This window comes from Perna viridis, chromosome 8, assembly GCF_037379345.1.
Source record: "Perna viridis isolate PV_CMFRI_1.1 ecotype Kerala chromosome 8, ASM3737934v1, whole genome shotgun sequence".
Taxonomy (NCBI): domain Eukaryota; kingdom Metazoa; phylum Mollusca; class Bivalvia; order Mytilida; family Mytilidae; genus Perna; species Perna viridis.
The window spans coordinates 22,673,574-22,692,777 of NC_142452.1; positions in this window are offsets into that span (position 1 = coordinate 22,673,574).

Sequence of the window (19,204 nt, forward strand, 5' to 3'; positions counted from 1 at the left end):
TTATAAAGTTAACATTTTTTTGTCAATCTTACAACTTTAAGATGCCAAAGTAACAAAAATGCAACAATCAGACCGATTGGATCAGTGTTACTTTAATCATCAAGTGTTGTGTGTTTACAGTAATGTTTAGACATAAACAAATAACGGGTAAGGGCTAACATGATTTTGAAAATCGACGAGAATAAAAATGTTTGACTGCAAAGTGCAATGGCGGTTTTATTTATATGAAATATACACCTTACGAATTATATCTGCCAAATTGTAGCTTTCTACAACGTTTATAACATATATTGTTAAGCATTTGAACATAAATGTAACTCAATACTCAAAATGGTTTTTCCGCACAAAATTTTAAAGGAACAGACTGTCACTATTCTTGAAATTTAAGCACAAAGGCATGCTTTATTAAACGCAGTTGCTTTGTAAGTTTCATTTTTGACTTTAATTGCTCCTGTTCGGAGCAATTAAATTCAAAAATGAAACTGTTAGAACTCTAAGATTTAAGCTAACGTCTGTAGAGACAGCGTGGACTTAAAAGATCGACTTCAAAGTTTTAAACCAGCCAGTGTTCAATATGCATCTATTTCACTGCTTTTGCTTGCTTATGAGCATGTTTGTAGCCATAAGGGTTCTTATAAAGTTAACATTTTTTTGTCAATCTTACAACTTTAAGATGCCAAAGTAACAAAAATGCAACAATCAGACCGATTGGATCAGTGTTACTTTAATCATCAAGTGTTGTGTGTTTACAGTAATGTTTAGACATAAACAAATAACGGGTAAGGGCTAACATGATTTTGAAAATCGACGAGAATAAAAATGTTTGACTGCAAAGTGCAATGGCGGTTTTATTTATATGAAATATACACCTTACGAATTATATCTGCCAAATTGTAGCTTTCTACAACGTTTATAACATATATTGTTAAGCATTTGAACATAAATGTAACTCAATACTCAAAATGGTTTTTCCGCACAAAATTTTAAAGGAACAGACTGTCACTATTCTTGAAATTTAAGCACAAAGGCATGCTTTATTAAACGCAGTTGCTTTGTAAGTTTCATTTTTGACTTTAATTGCTCCTGTTCGGAGCAATTAAATTCAAAAATGAAACTGTTAGAACTCTAAGATTTAAGCTAACGTCTGTAGAGACAGCGTGGACTTAAAAGATCGACTTCAAAGTTTTAAACCAGCCAGTGTTCAATATCCATCTATTTCACTGCTTTTGCTTGCTTATGAGCATGTTTGTAGCCATAAGGGTTCTTATAAAGTTAACATTTTTTTGTCAATCTTACAACTTTAAGATGCCAAAGTAACAAAAATGCAACAATCAGACCGATTGGATCAGTGTTACTTTAATCATCAAGTGTTGTGTGTTTACAGTAATGTTTAGACATAAACAAATAACGGGTAAGGGCTAACATGATTTTGAAAATCGACGAGAATAAAAATGTTTGACTGCAAAGTGCAATGGCGGTTTTATTTATATGAAATATACACCTTACGAATTATATCTGCCAAATTGTAGCTTTCTACAACGTTTATAACATATATTGTTAAGCATTTGAACATAAATGTAACTCAATACTCAAAATGGTTTTTCCGCACAAAATTTTAAAGGAACAGACTGTCACTATTCTTGAAATTTAAGCACAAAGGCATGCTTTATTAAACGCAGTTGCTTTGTAAGTTTCATTTTTGACTTTAATTGCTCCTGTTCGGAGCAATTAAATTCAAAAATGAAACTGTTAGAACTCTAAGATTTAAGCTAACGTCTGTAGAGACAGCGTGGACTTAAAAGATCGACTTCAAAGTTTTAAACCAGCCAGTGTTCAATATCCATCTATTTCACTGCTTTTGCTTGCTTATGAGCATGTTTGTAGCCATAAGGGTTCTTATAAAGTTAACATTTTTTTGTCAATCTTACAACTTTAAGATGCCAAAGTAACAAAAATGCAACAATCAGACCGATTGGATCAGTGTTACTTTAATCATCAAGTGTTGTGTGTTTACAGTAATGTTTAGACATAAACAAATAACGGGTAAGGGCTAACATGATTTTGAAAATCGACGAGAATAAAAATGTTTGACTGCAAAGTGCAATGGCGGTTTTATTTATATGAAATATACACCTTACGAATTATATCTGCCAAATTGTAGCTTTCTACAACGTTTATAACATATATTGTTAAGCATTTGAACATAAATGTAACTCAATACTCAAAATGGTTTTTCCGCACAAAATTTTAAAGGAACAGACTGTCACTATTCTTGAAATTTAAGCACAAAGGCATGCTTTATTAAACGCAGTTGCTTTGTAAGTTTCATTTTTGACTTTAATTGCTCCTGTTCGGAGCAATTAAATTCAAAAATGAAACTGTTAGAACTCTAAGATTTAAGCTAACGTCTGTAGAGACAGCGTGGACTTAAAAGATCGACTTCAAAGTTTTAAACCAGCCAGTGTTCAATATCCATCTATTTCACTGCTTTTGCTTGCTTATGAGCATGTTTGTAGCCATAAGGGTTCTTATAAAGTTAACATTTTTTTGTCAATCTTACAACTTTAAGATGCCAAAGTAACAAAAATGCAACAATCAGACCGATTGGATCAGTGTTACTTTAATCATCAAGTGTTGTGTGTTTACAGTAATGTTTAGACATAAACAAATAACGGGTAAGGGCTAACATGATTTTGAAAATCGACGAGAATAAAAATGTTTGACTGCAAAGTGCAATGGCGGTTTTATTTATATGAAATATACACCTTACGAATTATATCTGCCAAATTGTAGCTTTCTACAACGTTTATAACATATATTGTTAAGCATTTGAACATAAATGTAACTCAATACTCAAAATGGTTTTTCCGCACAAAATTTTAAAGGAACAGACTGTCACTATTCTTGAAATTTAAGCACAAAGGCATGCTTTATTAAACGCAGTTGCTTTGTAAGTTTCATTTTTGACTTTAATTGCTCCTTTTCGGAGCAATTAAATTCAAAAATGAAACTGTTAGAACTCTAAGATTTAAGCTAACGTCTGTAGAGACAGCGTGGACTTAAAAGATCGACTTCAAAGTTTTAAACCAGCCAGTGTTCAATATCCATCTATTTCACTGCTTTTGCTTGCTTATGAGCATGTTTGTAGCCATAAGGGTTCTTATAAAGTTAACATTTTTTTGTCAATCTTACAACTTTAAGATGCCAAAGTAACAAAAATGCAACAATCAGACCGATTGGATCAGTGTTACTTTAATCATCAAGTGTTGTGTGTTTACAGTAATGTTTAGACATAAACAAATAACGGGTAAGGGCTAACATGATTTTGAAAATCGACGAGAATAAAAATGTTTGACTGCAAAGTGCAATGGCGGTTTTATTTATATGAAATATACACCTTACGAATTATATCTGCCAAATTGTAGCTTTCTACAACGTTTATAACATATATTGTTAAGCATTTGAACATAAATGTAACTCAATACTCAAAATGGTTTTTCCGCACAAAATTTTAAAGGAACAGACTGTCACTATTCTTGAAATTTAAGCACAAAGGCATGCTTTATTAAACGCAGTTGCTTTGTAAGTTTCATTTTTGACTTTAATTGCTCCTGTTCGGAGCAATTAAATTCAAAAATGAAACTGTTAGAACTCTAAGATTTAAGCTAACGTCTGTAGAGACAGCGTGGACTTAAAAGATCGACTTCAAAGTTTTAAACCAGCCAGTGTTCAATATCCATCTATTTCACTGCTTTTGCTTGCTTATGAGCATGTTTGTAGCCATAAGGGTTCTTATAAAGTTAACATTTTTTTGTCAATCTTACAACTTTAAGATGCCAAAGTAACAAAAATGCAACAATCAGACCGATTGGATCAGTGTTACTTTAATCATCAAGTGTTGTGTGTTTACAGTAATGTTTAGACATAAACAAATAACGGGTAAGGGCTAACATGATTTTGAAAATCGACGAGAATAAAAATGTTTGACTGCAAAGTGCAATGGCGGTTTTATTTATATGAAATATACACCTTACGAATTATATCTGCCAAATTGTAGCTTTCTACAACGTTTATAACATATATTGTTAAGCATTTGAACATAAATGTAACTCAATACTCAAAATGGTTTTTCCGCACAAAATTTTAAAGGAACAGACTGTCACTATTCTTGAAATTTAAGCACAAAGGCATGCTTTATTAAACGCAGTTGCTTTGTAAGTTTCATTTTTGACTTTAATTGCTCCTGTTCGGAGCAATTAAATTCAAAAATGAAACTGTTAGAACTCTAAGATTTAAGCTAACGTCTGTAGAGACAGCGTGGACTTAAAAGATCGACTTCAAAGTTTTAAACCAGCCAGTGTTCAATATCCATCTATTTCACTGCTTTTGCTTGCTTATGAGCATGTTTGTAGCCATAAGGGTTCTTATAAAGTTAACATTTTTTTGTCAATCTTACAACTTTAAGATGCCAAAGTAACAAAAATGCAACAATCAGACCGATTGGATCAGTGTTACTTTAATCATCAAGTGTTGTGTGTTTACAGTAATGTTTAGACATAAACAAATAACGGGTAAGGGCTAACATGATTTTGAAAATCGACGAGAATAAAAATGTTTGACTGCAAAGTGCAATGGCGGTTTTATTTATATGAAATATACACCTTACGAATTATATCTGCCAAATTGTAGCTTTCTACAACGTTTATAACATATATTGTTAAGCATTTGAACATAAATGTAACTCAATACTCAAAATGGTTTTTCCGCACAAAATTTTAAAGGAACAGACTGTCACTATTCTTGAAATTTAAGCACAAAGGCATGCTTTATTAAACGCAGTTGCTTTGTAAGTTTCATTTTTGACTTTAATTGCTCCTGTTCGGAGCAATTAAATTCAAAAATGAAACTGTTAGAACTCTAAGATTTAAGCTAACGTCTGTAGAGACAGCGTGGACTTAAAAGATCGACTTCAAAGTTTTAAACCAGCCAGTGTTCAATATGCATCTATTTCACTGCTTTTGCTTGCTTATGAGCATGTTTGTAGCCATAAGGGTTCTTATAAAGTTAACATTTTTTTGTCAATCTTACAACTTTAAGATGCCAAAGTAACAAAAATGCAACAATCAGACCGATTGGATCAGTGTTACTTTAATCATCAAGTGTTGTGTGTTTACAGTAATGTTTAGACATAAACAAATAACGGGTAAGGGCTAACATGATTTTGAAAATCGACGAGAATAAAAATGTTTGACTGCAAAGTGCAATGGCGGTTTTATTTATATGAAATATACACCTTACGAATTATATCTGCCAAATTGTAGCTTTCTACAACGTTTATAACATATATTGTTAAGCATTTGAACATAAATGTAACTCAATACTCAAAATGGTTTTTCCGCACAAAATTTTAAAGGAACAGACTGTCACTATTCTTGAAATTTAAGCACAAAGGCATGCTTTATTAAACGCAGTTGCTTTGTAAGTTTCATTTTTGACTTTAATTGCTCCTGTTCGGAGCAATTAAATTCAAAAATGAAACTGTTAGAACTCTAAGATTTAAGCTAACGTCTGTAGAGACAGCGTGGACTTAAAAGATCGACTTCAAAGTTTTAAACCAGCCAGTGTTCAATATCCATCTATTTCACTGCTTTTGCTTGCTTATGAGCATGTTTGTAGCCATAAGGGTTCTTATAAAGTTAACATTTTTTTGTCAATCTTACAACTTTAAGATGCCAAAGTAACAAAAATGCAACAATCAGACCGATTGGATCAGTGTTACTTTAATCATCAAGTGTTGTGTGTTTACAGTAATGTTTAGACATAAACAAATAACGGGTAAGGGCTAACATGATTTTGAAAATCGACGAGAATAAAAATGTTTGACTGCAAAGTGCAATGGCGGTTTTATTTATATGAAATATACACCTTACGAATTATATCTGCCAAATTGTAGCTTTCTACAACGTTTATAACATATATTGTTAAGCATTTGAACATAAATGTAACTCAATACTCAAAATGGTTTTTCCGCACAAAATTTTAAAGGAACAGACTGTCACTATTCTTGAAATTTAAGCACAAAGGCATGCTTTATTAAACGCAGTTGCTTTGTAAGTTTCATTTTTGACTTTAATTGCTCCTGTTCGGAGCAATTAAATTCAAAAATGAAACTGTTAGAACTCTAAGATTTAAGCTAACGTCTGTAGAGACAGCGTGGACTTAAAAGATCGACTTCAAAGTTTTAAACCAGCCAGTGTTCAATATGCATCTATTTCACTGCTTTTGCTTGCTTATGAGCATGTTTGTAGCCATAAGGGTTCTTATAAAGTTAACATTTTTTTGTCAATCTTACAACTTTAAGATGCCAAAGTAACAAAAATGCAACAATCAGACCGATTGGATCAGTGTTACTTTAATCATCAAGTGTTGTGTGTTTACAGTAATGTTTAGACATAAACAAATAACGGGTAAGGGCTAACATGATTTTGAAAATCGACGAGAATAAAAATGTTTGACTGCAAAGTGCAATGGCGGTTTTATTTATATGAAATATACACCTTACGAATTATATCTGCCAAATTGTAGCTTTCTACAACGTTTATAACATATATTGTTAAGCATTTGAACATAAATGTAACTCAATACTCAAAATGGTTTTTCCGCACAAAATTTTAAAGGAACAGACTGTCACTATTCTTGAAATTTAAGCACAAAGGCATGCTTTATTAAACGCAGTTGCTTTGTAAGTTTCATTTTTGACTTTAATTGCTCCTGTTCGGAGCAATTAAATTCAAAAATGAAACTGTTAGAACTCTAAGATTTAAGCTAACGTCTGTAGAGACAGCGTGGACTTAAAAGATCGACTTCAAAGTTTTAAACCAGCCAGTGTTCAATATCCATCTATTTCACTGCTTTTGCTTGCTTATGAGCATGTTTGTAGCCATAAGGGTTCTTATAAAGTTAACATTTTTTTGTCAATCTTACAACTTTAAGATGCCAAAGTAACAAAAATGCAACAATCAGACCGATTGGATCAGTGTTACTTTAATCATCAAGTGTTGTGTGTTTACAGTAATGTTTAGACATAAACAAATAACGGGTAAGGGCTAACATGATTTTGAAAATCGACGAGAATAAAAATGTTTGACTGCAAAGTGCAATGGCGGTTTTATTTATATGAAATATACACCTTACGAATTATATCTGCCAAATTGTAGCTTTCTACAACGTTTATAACATATATTGTTAAGCATTTGAACATAAATGTAACTCAATACTCAAAATGGTTTTTCCGCACAAAATTTTAAAGGAACAGACTGTCACTATTCTTGAAATTTAAGCACAAAGGCATGCTTTATTAAACGCAGTTGCTTTGTAAGTTTCATTTTTGACTTTAATTGCTCCTGTTCGGAGCAATTAAATTCAAAAATGAAACTGTTAGAACTCTAAGATTTAAGCTAACGTCTGTAGAGACAGCGTGGACTTAAAAGATCGACTTCAAAGTTTTAAACCAGCCAGTGTTCAATATCCATCTATTTCACTGCTTTTGCTTGCTTATGAGCATGTTTGTAGCCATAAGGGTTCTTATAAAGTTAACATTTTTTTGTCAATCTTACAACTTTAAGATGCCAAAGTAACAAAAATGCAACAATCAGACCGATTGGATCAGTGTTACTTTAATCATCAAGTGTTGTGTGTTTACAGTAATGTTTAGACATAAACAAATAACGGGTAAGGGCTAACATGATTTTGAAAATCGACGAGAATAAAAATGTTTGACTGCAAAGTGCAATGGCGGTTTTATTTATATGAAATATACACCTTACGAATTATATCTGCCAAATTGTAGCTTTCTACAACGTTTATAACATATATTGTTAAGCATTTGAACATAAATGTAACTCAATACTCAAAATGGTTTTTCCGCACAAAATTTTAAAGGAACAGACTGTCACTATTCTTGAAATTTAAGCACAAAGGCATGCTTTATTAAACGCAGTTGCTTTGTAAGTTTCATTTTTGACTTTAATTGCTCCTGTTCGGAGCAATTAAATTCAAAAATGAAACTGTTAGAACTCTAAGATTTAAGCTAACGTCTGTAGAGACAGCGTGGACTTAAAAGATCGACTTCAAAGTTTTAAACCAGCCAGTGTTCAATATGCATCTATTTCACTGCTTTTGCTTGCTTATGAGCATGTTTGTAGCCATAAGGGTTCTTATAAAGTTAACATTTTTTTGTCAATCTTACAACTTTAAGATGCCAAAGTAACAAAAATGCAACAATCAGACCGATTGGATCAGTGTTACTTTAATCATCAAGTGTTGTGTGTTTACAGTAATGTTTAGACATAAACAAATAACGGGTAAGGGCTAACATGATTTTGAAAATCGACGAGAATAAAAATGTTTGACTGCAAAGTGCAATGGCGGTTTTATTTATATGAAATATACACCTTACGAATTATATCTGCCAAATTGTAGCTTTCTACAACGTTTATAACATATATTGTTAAGCATTTGAACATAAATGTAACTCAATACTCAAAATGGTTTTTCCGCACAAAATTTTAAAGGAACAGACTGTCACTATTCTTGAAATTTAAGCACAAAGGCATGCTTTATTAAACGCAGTTGCTTTGTAAGTTTCATTTTTGACTTTAATTGCTCCTGTTCGGAGCAATTAAATTCAAAAATGAAACTGTTAGAACTCTAAGATTTAAGCTAACGTCTGTAGAGACAGCGTGGACTTAAAAGATCGACTTCAAAGTTTTAAACCAGCCAGTGTTCAATATCCATCTATTTCACTGCTTTTGCTTGCTTATGAGCATGTTTGTAGCCATAAGGGTTCTTATAAAGTTAACATTTTTTTGTCAATCTTACAACTTTAAGATGCCAAAGTAACAAAAATGCAACAATCAGACCGATTGGATCAGTGTTACTTTAATCATCAAGTGTTGTGTGTTTACAGTAATGTTTAGACATAAACAAATAACGGGTAAGGGCTAACATGATTTTGAAAATCGACGAGAATAAAAATGTTTGACTGCAAAGTGCAATGGCGGTTTTATTTATATGAAATATACACCTTACGAATTATATCTGCCAAATTGTAGCTTTCTACAACGTTTATAACATATATTGTTAAGCATTTGAACATAAATGTAACTCAATACTCAAAATGGTTTTTCCGCACAAAATTTTAAAGGAACAGACTGTCACTATTCTTGAAATTTAAGCACAAAGGCATGCTTTATTAAACGCAGTTGCTTTGTAAGTTTCATTTTTGACTTTAATTGCTCCTGTTCGGAGCAATTAAATTCAAAAATGAAACTGTTAGAACTCTAAGATTTAAGCTAACGTCTGTAGAGACAGCGTGGACTTAAAAGATCGACTTCAAAGTTTTAAACCAGCCAATGTTCAATATCCATCTATTTCACTGCTTTTGCTTGCTTATGAGCATGTTTGTAGCCATAAGGGTTCTTATAAAGTTAACATTTTTTTGTCAATCTTACAACTTTAAGATGCCAAAGTAACAAAAATGCAACAATCAGACCGATTGGATCAGTGTTACTTTAATCATCAAGTGTTGTGTGTTTACAGTAATGTTTAGACATAAACAAATAACGGGTAAGGGCTAACATGATTTTGAAAATCGACGAGAATAAAAATGTTTGACTGCAAAGTGCAATGGCGGTTTTATTTATATGAAATATACACCTTACGAATTATATCTGCCAAATTGTAGCTTTCTACAACGTTTATAACATATATTGTTAAGCATTTGAACATAAATGTAACTCAATACTCAAAATGGTTTTTCCGCACAACATTTTAAAGGAACAGACTGTCACTATTCTTGAAATTTAAGCACAAAGGCATGCTTTATTAAACGCAGTTGCTTTGTAAGTTTCATTTTTGACTTTAATTGCTCCTGTTCGGAGCAATTAAATTCAAAAATGAAACTGTTAGAACTCTAAGATTTAAGCTAACGTCTGTAGAGACAGCGTGGACTTAAAAGATCGACTTCAAAGTTTTAAACCAGCCAGTGTTCAATATGCATCTATTTCACTGCTTTTGCTTGCTTATGAGCATGTTTGTAGCCATAAGGGTTCTTATAAAGTTAACATTTTTTTGTCAATCTTACAACTTTAAGATGCCAAAGTAACAAAAATGCAACAATCAGACCGATTGGATCAGTGTTACTTTAATCATCAAGTGTTGTGTGTTTACAGTAATGTTTAGACATAAACAAATAACGGGTAAGGGCTAACATGATTTTGAAAATCGACGAGAATAAAAATGTTTGACTGCAAAGTGCAATGGCGGTTTTATTTATATGAAATATACACCTTACGAATTATATCTGCCAAATTGTAGCTTTCTACAACGTTTATAACATATATTGTTAAGCATTTGAACATAAATGTAACTCAATACTCAAAATGGTTTTTCCGCACAAAATTTTAAAGGAACAGACTGTCACTATTCTTGAAATTTAAGCACAAAGGCATGCTTTATTAAACGCAGTTGCTTTGTAAGTTTCATTTTTGACTTTAATTGCTCCTGTTCGGAGCAATTAAATTCAAAAATGAAACTGTTAGAACTCTAAGATTTAAGCTAACGTCTGTAGAGACAGCGTGGACTTAAAAGATCGACTTCAAAGTTTTAAACCAGCCAGTGTTCAATATGCATCTATTTCACTGCTTTTGCTTGCTTATGAGCATGTTTGTAGCCATAAGGGTTCTTATAAAGTTAACATTTTTTTGTCAATCTTACAACTTTAAGATGCCAAAGTAACAAAAATGCAACAATCAGACCGATTGGATCAGTGTTACTTTAATCATCAAGTGTTGTGTGTTTACAGTAATGTTTAGACATAAACAAATAACGGGTAAGGGCTAACATGATTTTGAAAATCGACGAGAATAAAAATGTTTGACTGCAAAGTGCAATGGCGGTTTTATTTATATGAAATATACACCTTACGAATTATATCTGCCAAATTGTAGCTTTCTACAACGTTTATAACATATATTGTTAAGCATTTGAACATAAATGTAACTCAATACTCAAAATGGTTTTTCCGCACAAAATTTTAAAGGAACAGACTGTCACTATTCTTGAAATTTAAGCACAAAGGCATGCTTTATTAAACGCAGTTGCTTTGTAAGTTTCATTTTTGACTTTAATTGCTCCTGTTCGGAGCAATTAAATTCAAAAATGAAACTGTTAGAACTCTAAGATTTAAGCTAACGTCTGTAGAGACAGCGTGGACTTAAAAGATCGACTTCAAAGTTTTAAACCAGCCAGTGTTCAATATGCATCTATTTCACTGCTTTTGCTTGCTTATGAGCATGTTTGTAGCCATAAGGGTTCTTATAAAGTTAACATTTTTTTGTCAATCTTACAACTTTAAGATGCCAAAGTAACAAAAATGCAACAATCAGACCGATTGGATCAGTGTTACTTTAATCATCAAGTGTTGTGTGTTTACAGTAATGTTTAGACATAAACAAATAACGGGTAAGGGCTAACATGATTTTGAAAATCGACGAGAATAAAAATGTTTGACTGCAAAGTGCAATGGCGGTTTTATTTATATGAAATATACACCTTACGAATTATATCTGCCAAATTGTAGCTTTCTACAACGTTTATAACATATATTGTTAAGCATTTGAACATAAATGTAACTCAATACTCAAAATGGTTTTTCCGCACAAAATTTTAAAGGAACAGACTGTCACTATTCTTGAAATTTAAGCACAAAGGCATGCTTTATTAAACGCAGTTGCTTTGTAAGTTTCATTTTTGACTTTAATTGCTCCTGTTCGGAGCAATTAAATTCAAAAATGAAACTGTTAGAACTCTAAGATTTAAGCTAACGTCTGTAGAGACAGCGTGGACTTAAAAGATCGACTTCAAAGTTTTAAACCAGCCAGTGTTCAATATCCATCTATTTCACTGCTTTTGCTTGCTTATGAGCATGTTTGTAGCCATAAGGGTTCTTATAAAGTTAACATTTTTTTGTCAATCTTACAACTTTAAGATGCCAAAGTAACAAAAATGCAACAATCAGACCGATTGGATCAGTGTTACTTTAATCATCAAGTGTTGTGTGTTTACAGTAATGTTTAGACATAAACAAATAACGGGTAAGGGCTAACATGATTTTGAAAATCGACGAGAATAAAAATGTTTGACTGCAAAGTGCAATGGCGGTTTTATTTATATGAAATATACACCTTACGAATTATATCTGCCAAATTGTAGCTTTCTACAACGTTTATAACATATATTGTTAAGCATTTGAACATAAATGTAACTCAATACTCAAAATGGTTTTTCCGCACAAAATTTTAAAGGAACAGACTGTCACTATTCTTGAAATTTAAGCACAAAGGCATGCTTTATTAAACGCAGTTGCTTTGTAAGTTTCATTTTTGACTTTAATTGCTCCTGTTCGGAGCAATTAAATTCAAAAATGAAACTGTTAGAACTCTAAGATTTAAGCTAACGTCTGTAGAGACAGCGTGGACTTAAAAGATCGACTTCAAAGTTTTAAACCAGCCAGTGTTCAATATGCATCTATTTCACTGCTTTTGCTTGCTTATGAGCATGTTTGTAGCCATAAGGGTTCTTATAAAGTTAACATTTTTTTGTCAATCTTACAACTTTAAGATGCCAAAGTAACAAAAATGCAACAATCAGACCGATTGGATCAGTGTTACTTTAATCATCAAGTGTTGTGTGTTTACAGTAATGTTTAGACATAAACAAATAACGGGTAAGGGCTAACATGATTTTGAAAATCGACGAGAATAAAAATGTTTGACTGCAAAGTGCAATGGCGGTTTTATTTATATGAAATATACACCTTACGAATTATATCTGCCAAATTGTAGCTTTCTACAACGTTTATAACATATATTGTTAAGCATTTGAACATAAATGTAACTCAATACTCAAAATGGTTTTTCCGCACAAAATTTTAAAGGAACAGACTGTCACTATTCTTGAAATTTAAGCACAAAGGCATGCTTTATTAAACGCAGTTGCTTTGTAAGTTTCATTTTTGACTTTAATTGCTCCTGTTCGGAGCAATTAAATTCAAAAATGAAACTGTTAGAACTCTAAGATTTAAGCTAACGTCTGTAGAGACAGCGTGGACTTAAAAGATCGACTTCAAAGTTTTAAACCAGCCAGTGTTCAATATGCATCTATTTCACTGCTTTTGCTTGCTTATGAGCATGTTTGTAGCCATAAGGGTTCTTATAAAGTTAACATTTTTTTGTCAATCTTACAACTTTAAGATGCCAAAGTAACAAAAATGCAACAATCAGACCGATTGGATCAGTGTTACTTTAATCATCAAGTGTTGTGTGTTTACAGTAATGTTTAGACATAAACAAATAACGGGTAAGGGCTAACATGATTTTGAAAATCGACGAGAATAAAAATGTTTGACTGCAAAGTGCAATGGCGGTTTTATTTATATGAAATATACACCTTACGAATTATATCTGCCAAATTGTAGCTTTCTACAACGTTTATAACATATATTGTTAAGCATTTGAACATAAATGTAACTCAATACTCAAAATGGTTTTTCCGCACAAAATTTTAAAGGAACAGACTGTCACTATTCTTGAAATTTAAGCACAAAGGCATGCTTTATTAAACGCAGTTGCTTTGTAAGTTTCATTTTTGACTTTAATTGCTCCTGTTCGGAGCAATTAAATTCAAAAATGAAACTGTTAGAACTCTAAGATTTAAGCTAACGTCTGTAGAGACAGCGTGGACTTAAAAGATCGACTTCAAAGTTTTAAACCAGCCAGTGTTCAATATGCATCTATTTCACTGCTTTTGCTTGCTTATGAGCATGTTTGTAGCCATAAGGGTTCTTATAAAGTTAACATTTTTTTGTCAATCTTACAACTTTAAGATGCCAAAGTAACAAAAATGCAACAATCAGACCGATTGGATCAGTGTTACTTTAATCATCAAGTGTTGTGTGTTTACAGTAATGTTTAGACATAAACAAATAACGGGTAAGGGCTAACATGATTTTGAAAATCGACGAGAATAAAAATGTTTGACTGCAAAGTGCAATGGCGGTTTTATTTATATGAAATATACACCTTACGAATTATATCTGCCAAATTGTAGCTTTCTACAACGTTTATAACATATATTGTTAAGCATTTGAACATAAATGTAACTCAATACTCAAAATGGTTTTTCCGCACAAAATTTTAAAGGAACAGACTGTCACTATTCTTGAAATTTAAGCACAAAGGCATGCTTTATTAAACGCAGTTGCTTTGTAAGTTTCATTTTTGACTTTAATTGCTCCTGTTCGGAGCAATTAAATTCAAAAATGAAACTGTTAGAACTCTAAGATTTAAGCTAACGTCTGTAGAGACAGCGTGGACTTAAAAGATCGACTTCAAAGTTTTAAACCAGCCAGTGTTCAATATGCATCTATTTCACTGCTTTTGCTTGCTTATGAGCATGTTTGTAGCCATAAGGGTTCTTATAAAGTTAACATTTTTTTGTCAATCTTACAACTTTAAGATGCCAAAGTAACAAAAATGCAACAATCAGACCGATTGGATCAGTGTTACTTTAATCATCAAGTGTTGTGTGTTTACAGTAATGTTTAGACATAAACAAATAACGGGTAAGGGCTAACATGATTTTGAAAATCGACGAGAATAAAAATGTTTGACTGCAAAGTGCAATGGCGGTTTTATTTATATGAAATATACACCTTACGAATTATATCTGCCAAATTGTAGCTTTCTACAACGTTTATAACATATATTGTTAAGCATTTGAACATAAATGTAACTCAATACTCAAAATGGTTTTTCCGCACAAAATTTTAAAGGAACAGACTGTCACTATTCTTGAAATTTAAGCACAAAGGCATGCTTTATTAAACGCAGTTGCTTTGTAAGTTTCATTTTTGACTTTAATTGCTCCTGTTCGGAGCAATTAAAGTCAAAAATGAAACTGTTAGAACTCTAAGATTTAAGCTAACGTCTGTAGAGACAGCGTGGACTTAAAAGATCGACTTCAAAGTTTTAAACCAGCCAGTGTTCAATATGCATCTATTTCACTGCTTTTGCTTGCTTATGAGCATGTTTGTAGCCATAAGGGTTCTTATAAAGTTAACATTTTTTTGTCAATCTTACAACTTTAAGATGCCAAAGTAACAAAAATGCAACAATCAGACCGATTGGATCAGTGTTACTTTAATCATCAAGTGTTGTGTGTTTACAGTAATGTTTAGACATAAACAAATAACGGGTAAGGGCTAACATGATTTTGAAAATCGACGAGAATAAAAATGTTTGACTGCAAAGTGCAATGGCGGTTTTATTTATATGAAATATACACCTTACGAATTATATCTGCCAAATTGTAGCTTTCTACAACGTTTATAACATATATTGTTAAGCATTTGAACATAAATGTAACTCAATACTCAAAATGGTTTTTCCGCACAAAATTTTAAAGGAACAGACTGTCACTATTCTTGAAATTTAAGCACAAAGGCATGCTTTATTAAACGCAGTTGCTTTGTAAGTTTCATTTTTGACTTTAATTGCTCCTGTTCGGAGCAATTAAATTCAAAAATGAAACTGTTAGAACTCTAAGATTTAAGCTAACGTCTGTAGAGACAGCGTGGACTTAAAAGATCGACTTCAAAGTTTTAAACCAGCCAGTGTTCAATATGCATCTATTTCACTGCTTTTGCTTGCTTATGAGCATGTTTGTAGCCATAAGGGTTCTTATAAAGTTAACATTTTTTTGTCAATCTTACAACTTTAAGATGCCAAAGTAACAAAAATGCAACAATCAGACCGATTGGATCAGTGTTACTTTAATCATCAAGTGTTGTGTGTTTACAGTAATGTTTAGACATAAACAAATAACGGGTAAGGGCTAACATGATTTTGAAAATCGACGAGAATAAAAATGTTTGACTGCAAAGTGCAATGGCGGTTTTATTTATATGAAATATACACCTTACGAATTATATCTGCCAAATTGTAGCTTTCTACAACGTTTATAACATATATTGTTAAGCATTTGAACATAAATGTAACTCAATACTCAAAATGGTTTTTCCGCACAAAATTTTAAAGGAACAGACTGTCACTATTCTTGAAATTTAAGCACAAAGGCATGCTTTATTAAACGCAGTTGCTTTGTAAGTTTCATTTTTGACTTTAATTGCTCCTGTTCGGAGCAATTAAATTCAAAAATGAAACTGTTAGAACTCTAAGATTTAAGCTAACGTCTGTAGAGACAGCGTGGACTTAAAAGATCGACTTCAAAGTTTTAAACCAGCCAGTGTTCAATATGCATCTATTTCACTGCTTTTGCTTGCTTATGAGCATGTTTGTAGCCATAAGGGTTCTTATAAAGTTAACATTTTTTTGTCAATCTTACAACTTTAAGATGCCAAAGTAACAAAAATGCAACAATCAGACCGATTGGATCAGTGTTACTTTAATCATCAAGTGTTGTGTGTTTACAGTAATGTTTAGACATAAACAAATAACGGGTAAGGGCTAACATGATTTTGAAAATCGACGAGAATAAAAATGTTTGACTGCAAAGTGCAATGGCGGTTTTATTTATATGAAATATACACCTTACGAATTATATCTGCCAAATTGTAGCTTTCTACAACGTTTATAACATATATTGTTAAGCATTTGAACATAAATGTAACTCAATACTCAAAATGGTTTTTCCGCACAAAATTTTAAAGGAACAGACTGTCACTATTCTTGAAATTTAAGCACAAAGGCATGCTTTATTAAACGCAGTTGCTTTGTAAGTTTCATTTTTGACTTTAATTGCTCCTGTTCGGAGCAATTAAATTCAAAAATGAAACTGTTAGAACTCTAAGATTTAAGCTAACGTCTGTAGAGACAGCGTGGACTTAAAAGATCGACTTCAAAGTTTTAAACCAGCCAGTGTTCAATATGCATCTATTTCACTGCTTTTGCTTGCTTATGAGCATGTTTGTAGCCATAAGGGTTCTTATAAAGTTAACATTTTTTTGTCAATCTTACAACTTTAAGATGCCAAAGTAACAAAAATGCAACAATCAGACCGATTGGATCAGTGTTACTTTAATCATCAAGTGTTGTGTGTTTACAGTAATGTTTAGACATAAACAAATAACGGGTAAGGGCTAACATGATTTTGAAAATCGACGAGAATAAAAATGTTTGACTGCAAAGTGCAATGGCGGTTTTATTTATATGAAATATACACCTTACGAATTATATCTGCCAAATTGTAGCTTTCTACAACGTTTATAACATATATTGTTAAGCATTTGAACATAAATGTAACTCAATACTCAAAATGGTTTTTCCGCACAAAATTTTAAAGGAACAGACTGTCACTATTCTTGAAATTTAAGCACAAAGGCATGCTTTATTAAACGCAGTTGCTTTGTAAGTTTCATTTTTGACTTTAATTGCTCCTGTTCGGAGCAATTAAATTCAAAAATGAAACTGTTAGAACTCTAAGATTTAAGCTAACGTCTGTAGAGACAGCGTGGACTTAAAAGATCGACTTCAAAGTTTTAAACCAGCCAGTGTTCAATATCCATCTATTTCACTGCTTTTGCTTGCTTATGAGCATGTTTGTAGCCATAAGGGTTCTTATAAAGTTAACATTTTTTTGTCAATCTTACAACTTTAAGATGCCAAAGTAACAAAAATGCAACAATCAGACCGATTGGATCAGTGTTACTTTAATCATCAAGTGTTGTGTGTTTACAGTAATGTTTAGACATAAACAAATAACGGGTAAGGGCTAACATGATTTTGAAAATCGACGAGAATAAAAATGTTTGACTGCAAAGTGCAATGGCGGTTTTATTTATATGAAATATACACCTTACGAATTATATCTGCCAAATTGTAGCTTTCTACAACGTTTATAACATATATTGTTAAGCATTTGAACATAAATGTAACTCAATACTCAAAATGGTTTTTCCGCACAAAATTTTAAAGGAACAGACTGTCACTATTCTTGAAATTTAAGCACAAAGGCATGCTTTATTAAACGCAGTTGCTTTGTAAGTTTCATTTTTGACTTTAATTGCTCCTGTTCGGAGCAATTAAATTCAAAAATGAAACTGTTAGAACTCTAAGATTTAAGCTAACGTCTGTAGAGACAGCGTGGACTTAAAAGATCGACTTCAAAGTTTTAAACCAGCCAGTGTTCAATATGCATCTATTTCACTGCTTTTGCTTGCTTATGAGCATGTTTGTAGCCATAAGGGTTCTTATAAAGTTAACATTTTTTTGTCAATCTTACAACTTTAAGATGCCAAAGTAACAAAAATGCAACAATCAGACCGATTGGATCAGTGTTACTTTAATCATCAAGTGTTGTGTGTTTACAGTAATGTTTAGACATAAACAAATAACGGGTAAGGGCTAACATGATTTTGAAAATCGACGAGAATAAAAATGTTTGACTGCAAAGTGCAATGGCGGTTTTATTTATATGAAATATACACCTTACGAATTATATCTGCCAAATTGTAGCTTTCTACAACGTTTATAACATATATTGTTAAGCATTTGAACATAAATGTAACTCAATACTCAAAATGGTTTTTCCGCACAAAATTTTAAAGGAACAGACTGTCACTATTCTTGAAATTTAAGCACAAAGGCATGCTTTATTAAACGCAGTTGCTTTGTAAGTTTCATTTTTGACTTTAATTGCTCCTGTTCGGAGCAATTAAATTCAAAAATGAAACTGTTAGAACTCTAAGATTTAAGCTAACGTCTGTAGAGACAGCGTGGACTTAAAAGATCGACTTCAAAGTTTTAAACCAGCCAGTGTTCAATATGCATCTATTTCACTGCTTTTGCTTGCTTATGAGCATGTTTGTAGCCATAAGGGTTCTTATAAAGTTAACATTTTTTTGTCAATCTTACAACTTTAAGATGCCAAAGTAACAAAAATGCAACAATCAGACCGATTGGATCAGTGTTACTTTAATCATCAAGTGTTGTGTGTTTACAGTAATGTTTAGACATAAACAAATAACGGGTAAGGGCTAACATGATTTTGAAAATCGACGAGAATAAAAATGTTTGACTGCAAAGTGCAATGGCGGTTTTATTTATATGAAATATACACCTTACGA